This window comes from Schistocerca gregaria, chromosome 4 (genome assembly GCF_023897955.1).
Source record: "Schistocerca gregaria isolate iqSchGreg1 chromosome 4, iqSchGreg1.2, whole genome shotgun sequence".
In the NCBI taxonomy this organism is placed as follows: domain Eukaryota; kingdom Metazoa; phylum Arthropoda; class Insecta; order Orthoptera; family Acrididae; genus Schistocerca; species Schistocerca gregaria.
In genome coordinates, this window is record NC_064923.1 from 786,215,792 (window position 1) to 786,223,121 (window position 7,330).

The following is a 7,330-nucleotide window of genomic DNA, read 5'->3' on the forward strand; positions in this document are numbered from 1 at the left end:
GCTCTAAATTGGCGCGCAGCTCTTCATCAGACTGCAAAAGAAGATCCCTATGGTAAATAACTCCCTGGACCATACTTAAACTCTTATGGGGTGTTATCGTAACGGCAACATCCTCCAACTTGTCACAAGCAAGTAACCGTCGTGACTGGGCAGAGGATGCCGTTTGTATCAGGACTGACCCAGAGCGCATTTTTGACAAGCCCTCCACCTCCTCAAACTTGTCCTCTAAATGCTCGACGAAGAACTGAGGCTTTATGGAGAGAAAAGACTCCCCATCAACCCACGTACAAACTAACAAGCGGGGCGAATAACTGCTACTGCCATCCTGAGACTTACCTTCCTCCCACGGTGTGGCCAGGGAGGGGAACGTTTTCGGATCATACTTCTGAGCATTAAACTGAGCCTGAGAAAGCTTAGAGACTGCTGGCGGCTGGCCACCAGCGAGAGACGATGTACCACGCTTCATTGCGGGTCATCCGCCCTGATGCCACCTACTCCGACCAAGGGCCCTCCCCACGGGCGCCACCCAGCCACGGCAAGAGCCACCTGGCAGGATGGCCGTTGCTGGGAGTCCCGATACCCCAGGAGGATAGGCATCTACTCCTTGGCATACATGGGGAGTTAACGGCGCAGGCATCAGTAGAGCGATCCCTGTGTTGTCAGGGGGCTACAACCAACAGGGTAAATGGCGGCCTCACCACAACGGACTGGCTACCGTGCTGGATGTTAGGTAACATGTGATCCATGGTCGCCGTCGGTGCAGAAAGAGGCACTGCACAGTGCGAGGTGTTATCTGCACGCAGAAAGAGAGTCATACCCAAGAGATGGAGAGCGGACAGGACTGCAGTTCAACAGTGTATAAGCTGGCGAAAGGTCTGATCGCAAGATGGACACAATGCACCAAGTAAGGCGCCCTTCCCCAATCGGCTCGCTCTTCGGAAAATTTTGAGAGATGGAGGTCAACCCCAACAGGGGACCATCATATAAGGCCGAAAAGTTTGAGACTCCTTTTAGTCGCCTCTTACGACAGGCAGGAATACCGCGGGCCTATTGTAACCCCCAAACCCGCAGGGGGCTGAGCACTATGGTTTTAGTGCAAATCAATTGTTACCTCTGTGTTGACCAGTTTGTATCTAGTACTTTTAATAATTCATTTACAAGTAAATCTATAAATTGAAGGAGAGGTTGTAAGTGGTTTTTTATCAATATGGAACCAGGTAAAAAGTGCGGTGCTGTAAGAGTGCTGTGTTGTAATCCATTGAAAAAGTCAAATGATTTTATTAGAGACAGAAAAAACTGAGAAATGTCACAGCATAGATGCCCAAATTATTTCCACAAATACCTAGTGGTGGCAGGATTTGTGATAAATGTAGGAAAGATTAAACCACATTGAAAACTACACCAGAGCCAATCAGTGATAAAAATGTTGAAGAAGATTCTTCTGGATCAGAGATAATCACCCCAGACCAAGACCCTGACTTCACTACAACTTCAGTGACTGTTCAAACACTTAACACACCACTTCAAGAACTAGGTGAGTCCCCAAATGATAAGAAAAAAGCAACATCTATGTGTTACGCCAAATCAAAAAAATAAAAAGAAACTCATCATTAGTTGCACGCAACTTTTTGTTGCTGCTAAAACTACTTCGTCAGATGCTGATAAATCCATGCTTCAAAATCTCAAAACAAACTTTGGAATTTAATGCTCCTAATTACATTGTTAATTGGTCAAAAAAAAATTTGAAAGAGAAAGGGTTCATGGAAGGTCCAAATCCAAAACCAGGAAAGTGTTTACCAACGAAAACTGTCAAACTGTACATTCATTTTATGAACATGGTGGAGTTAGCCGGACAATGCCAGGTATTAAAGATTGTGCGACAATTACGGAAACAAGTGGAAGTAAAACAAAAATATCAAAAAGACTTATTTTGTGTAACCTTAAAGACGCTTACAAACATTTTAAAGACAAGTTTTCTAAAATAAAAATCGGTTTCTCTAAATTTGCTGAGTTGAGACTCAAACATTGTGTATTTGCTGGTTGGAGTGGCACACACACTGTCTGTCTCTGCACAATTCACCAAAACAAGATTAATGATAGAAAATGCCAAACTAAATACAGTAAGAAACAGCAGCTTAAACAATTATAAGCAGTCAATTGCAAAAATGCTTTGCACTCCATCATCAGTTGATTGCAACATGGGAAACTGTGAATACTGCCCAGGAGAAACCGTCATATGTAAAATTTTACAAAACTCTTTTGTTGAAAACTTAATTGAACGAGTTCAGTTCCGACAGTGGATGTCAGTTGGCCTCTGTAATCTGGAAATTGTTGAGAAAACTTCTGAAGAATTCATAGATTTATTTTGTAGTAAGATGTCTACTTTGATTCGGCACGACTTCACTGCCAAGCAACAATGAACATTCCTTAACTCCACAAGAGAAAACCTTATGGAATCTGAATTTGTTGTCATACGTGATTTTTTGGAAAATTACAGGCTAGCATAGTTCTGCAGGATGAAGCTCAGAGTTATCACTGGACAAGACAACAGATTACCATTCATCCTTTTGTTATACGAGGGCTATCCACAAAGTACATTACGTTTTGGAATTAAAAATAAATAAAGTATTGGATTTTTAAAAAATTATATACAGATGAAAGCCACACTTAAATACTACTTTTCTACATAATTGCCATTTAAATTAAGGCACTTATCCTAGTGATGGACGAGCTTGGAAATTCCTTCATCGTAAAATTCAGCCGCCTGCACCTTCAACCACGTGGTTACTTCTTTTGGGACAGAAAAGGTGTGATTTTTGTGGATTTCCTGGAAAGAGGCACTACAATAAACTCTCAAAGGTATTGCCAAATTCTGCACAACCTCAGAACAGCAATACAAAACAAGTGCAGGGGAAAGTTGGGCTGAAAGATCTTGCTGATTCACGACAATGCCCGGGCCCACATGGCAAATGCCACTCGTGAAGTTCTCGAATCTTTTAAGTGGGAGTTGTTTCCTCATCCGCCGTACAGTCCCGACCTGGCACCGAGCGACTTCCACTTATTCCCAGCAATGAAGAAGTGGTTGGCTATGCAGCATTTTGATGACGACGCACAGCTTCAAGAAGAGGTAACCACGTGGTTGAAGGCACAGGCGGCCGAATTTTACGACGAAGGTATTTCCAAGCTCGTCCCTCGCTACGATAAGTGCCTTAATTTAAATGGCAACTATGTAGAATAATAGTATTTAAGTGTGGCTTTAATCTGTATATATAAAAAAAATTCCAATACTTTATTTATTTTTAATTCCAAAACGTAATATACTTTGTGGATAGCCCTTGTACATTCTAAACAGGAAGACAAAATTGAGCATACGAGCTCTGTCATTGTTTCCGATTGCCTGGAGCACAATACAGTAGTGGTTTACACCTTTCAAAAGAAGCTTACTTCTTATCTAACAAATAAATTTCAAAAGCTTCCAAAAAAGATATACTATTATTCTGACAGTTCAACTGCTCAGCACAAAAATAAGAAATGTTCCTGAACCTTTGCCTTCATGACGAAGACTTCAACACAAAAGCTGAGTGGCACTTTTCAGCCACAGCACATGGGAAAGGGCCTTGTGATGGAGTAGGGGGTTCAGTTAAGTAACTGGCAGCTTGTGCAAGTGTGCAAAGGCCATACCAAAATCAGATCCAAACCCCCACAAGATCTATTCGATTGGGCATTAGATAATATCACAAATGTTGATTTTGCATATGCCACTCAAGAACACTACATCAAAATTAATAGTCAAATACTTTTCAAGTGATATGCAGAGTTGGGAGAGGAAAGTAACTACATCACCAGACAAACTGAAGTTACAAGATGTATCAGGCTATGTCACCACTGTATATGGCAGAAACTGGTGGCTTGGGTACATTTAAGAAGAAGAAGAAGAAGAAGAAGAAGAGAAGAAGAACTTGATGAAGTGAAAATAACTTTTCTTCATCCCTGTGGACCAGCTAAGTCATTCTCCTATCCTGCCCATGCAGATGTCCTCACAAAAGTAAACCCATTTACTCAAACAATGAGAACATACATTCTTAAAGAAAGTGATGTAAACCAAACCCAGTAAGCTTAATTAAAATGTAATCTGTAAAGTTCCAAGACAATTTATTGGGAAACTGCTTTCAACTAAAAACCTAACTTTTGTCTCAGGTTAGTGTTAATGTATATTTTATAGAAAGTTGTTCCAAAATTACTGCTGTTAGTACCCATTTGTTAAATTTAGGTATGTATAGACACATGTTACTCAAAAACAAGCATTATGTATTTAATATTTTTAATAGTCTCATTACAAACATCATGGACCACAACTATTATGTAAATAGTTTTACTTTTTCATACTTTATTTCAGTTTGTAGTTAAATGCTCAAACTTTTTGTTTTATCAGTTAATGTACTCTTAGTTAAGTTGTATGAAATTAAAATAAGCAATCAATTATAAAATATACTGATTAGTTTTGTTTTAACAAGGTGATGTTTTGATATTTCTAATGCTTTTTTTACTTACCTTACAGTATATTTTAATGAAATTCCTGTTTGTTAGAGGTCAGTTTGGTCAAACTACGGCTCTTAGTGAAAAACAAGAGGTCGGATTTTTTTTTTTTTTAACAATGAACCCATTATCATCCCACATTTATATTTTGCCATGTGATTTACAGCAGTGTGAAGCAGTTATGGAAATATTTTGAAAATTTTCAATTATGTACTTTTTGTAAAAAAAAATTAATAAAAATATCAATTAGTATTTTGAAGAAGGTTATTAATTAGAAGCTATGTTTTGTTGTATATCCCTGGAAAGAGGATGCAAAACAACACATTTTCCAGCTCTCTAGCTCAATTAGAGCAGCTCCCAGGGAAATTAAAAAAAAAAAGTCTGTTCACACATTTCTGGCAGGTTTTTGAAAAGTTAACATAGCGATGTTTCAGGAATGGTTTGAGATAAAAAACTGCAATTTGGAATTTTTCTTACTCTCGGCACCCACTATATGTATACTAAATTTTAGCAAAATCTAAAATGGCGAGGTAAAATAGGTGTAGTGATTTGACATGGAATGACCCAGGAGAACTGCACCAAATCTGCAAGGAAAATAATGTCACAGCAGATATGCACACCCACTACAAAACTAACACAAAGATTTTGCAAAAGGTTATAAAACAGACAAAAAGCATGCAGAATGACAGGCATATAAAAATTCTACAAGTAAAGTAAAAGCAATGTGGGACATCATAAATACGGAAACAGGCAATAAATTGTCTTGTACACAAGGAAATAAAGTAATCACTGAATCAAGCAAAATAGCACATATATTCAACAGCTACTTCACTGGAATAGCTGAAAATTTACTGAAAACTAATTTTGTTGGAAATCAGAAGCCAGAAGAAAATCAGATCAACAGCTGTAAATTATCAGTGTTTGTGGATCTGTAACCAAGAAGCAAGCAGTCCGGGCTGTTACACAACTAAAATCAACATACTCAGCAGCAGTTGACAGCATGCCCAACCAAATGTTACAACTGTCTGTCCAATACATTATTGAGTCCCCTCACTCATGCATGTAACTGCTCATTTGAAACAAGCATCTTCCCTCATCAGCTAAAAACATCGAAAGTTATTAAAATATTCAAAGCTGGTGACAAAGAAAGTGATAAAAAATTGCCCCTTGCATTAACATCCTGTTTTCAAAAATGCTGGAAAGAAAGTACAATAATTAATAACTTTTAGAAACAAAAATGGAGTATTAGCCTGTTCCCAACATGGTTTCGAAGTAAGAAATCAACTGAGAAGGTAATCCATGAATGCATAACCACTGCTATAAAAGCCATTGATTAAAATTATACCTGTTATTTGCTGTTTTTAGACAATTACTGCTTTCAACATGGTAAGTGACAGAACACTTCTAAACAGATTTGAATACTATTGCATCAGGGGATTACCAAAGAAATGGATTCGTCTATTTACAATTGTCATGGCAAAAAACTGCATTGCTGTTTGGAGTATGTTATGGCGCAAAATTAGAGAACGGAACTCAGTCTTACCCAATAAAAATCTCTGTGGCAAATCTCTCCCCCCACCTCTTTTAATTCCGGTGAAAGAAGGAGCTGTTTATTATAACCTTTCGGCATGAATAACAGGCCAGTAATTATACTATGAAACATGAGACCGATACAGCGTTACACTCTTATCACAGTCCACGCAAACAAAAATGCTAAACTCTATTTCAACTCAAGATATATTAATAACGAAATACAATCTTTTTTTAAGCTCGTGATAATTATATTATGAAACCCTCCTCTATGTCCTAATACACTGGCGTAAATAGCTACAAGTAACTTATGATAATTACATTATCATCATCCATCTCTCACTTGCAACATGCAGATATAACACGTAAAATAAAACTCGTGTCACAGAATTGTTTTAACCCTTTGTTTTCAGTAGCGCCTTCCCGCTCTCATTGATGACCCTGAAATTTAAAAACAAAACAATGCAATACCAAAAAGGTTCAAATCAGAAACCTTCATTTATTCCTTTTCCTCTTGTCCATAACTTCCATTTCCTGACAATTACATGTTTTGCAACACTACACAGACTCCGCTGTCACTTTCTATTCGCCAGCTGTCAACCCAAAGATATTGCTTGCAGATCGATGGCCTCGTTCATCGCCCTTTTAAATACCGTGTCGCATACAAAATATTTAAAATATAATAAGAACAATGAAAGCGGATTTTTATACTTCGTTAATGGTCAGTTCACACGTCACCTCCCGCGGCATCAAAACATTCCACAATGCATTTCAAATTGCGGTAATCTACATATGCATCTATATTCTGCCCAAAAGGGGGTGAACTATGCTGCCACAAAAAATCTTTGGTCATTTGTCAAATGACAGATAGCCAACCAATATTTAAAAACAAATTAAAAAAAATGCTGAATGATAACTCCCTCTACTCAATAGATGAATTTTAAGACATGAAATAGTAATTATAAAAAAGTCTAATCAAAACCTAGGTTAAACTGACACGTTCCACATCATTACAGAATGTCGTAATCACGAAAAATGTAGTAATGTAATGTAAACCACCATGAGATGTACGGCAGAGGATACGTCCACTGTATCTGTTGTTAAGGTTTCTTCCTGTTCCATTCACGTGTGCAGCGCGGGCGGAATGATTGTTTGAGTGCTTTGTGTGTGCAGTAATTATTCTAACCTAATCCTCACGAACCCCTGTGTGAGCGATACGTAGAGTTATCATATAAACCCAGTTTTCGAAACTTTGTTAACAGAC

At 38.2% G+C, this 7,330-nt stretch overlaps 1 protein-coding gene across 9 annotated transcripts in view; it reads right to left on the reverse strand.

Annotated features, from left to right (window-relative positions):
• Positions 1 to 6,927, reverse strand: part of LOC126268177 (uncharacterized) — a 59,496-nt gene extending 52,569 nt beyond the window's left edge. For 4 of the 9 annotated variants that reach the window (XM_049973773.1, XM_049973777.1, XM_049973771.1 and 1 more), the window contains exon 1: positions 6,560 to 6,695. The gene's annotated coding sequence lies outside the window, so the exon portion shown is untranslated. Of the gene's footprint in view, positions 1 to 6,387; positions 6,508 to 6,559 lie in introns of all 9 variants that reach the window. The other 5 variants (XM_049973772.1, XM_049973778.1, XM_049973780.1 and 2 more) reach the window with 5 other exon arrangements.
• Positions 6,928 to 7,330: the final 403 nt, after the last annotated feature.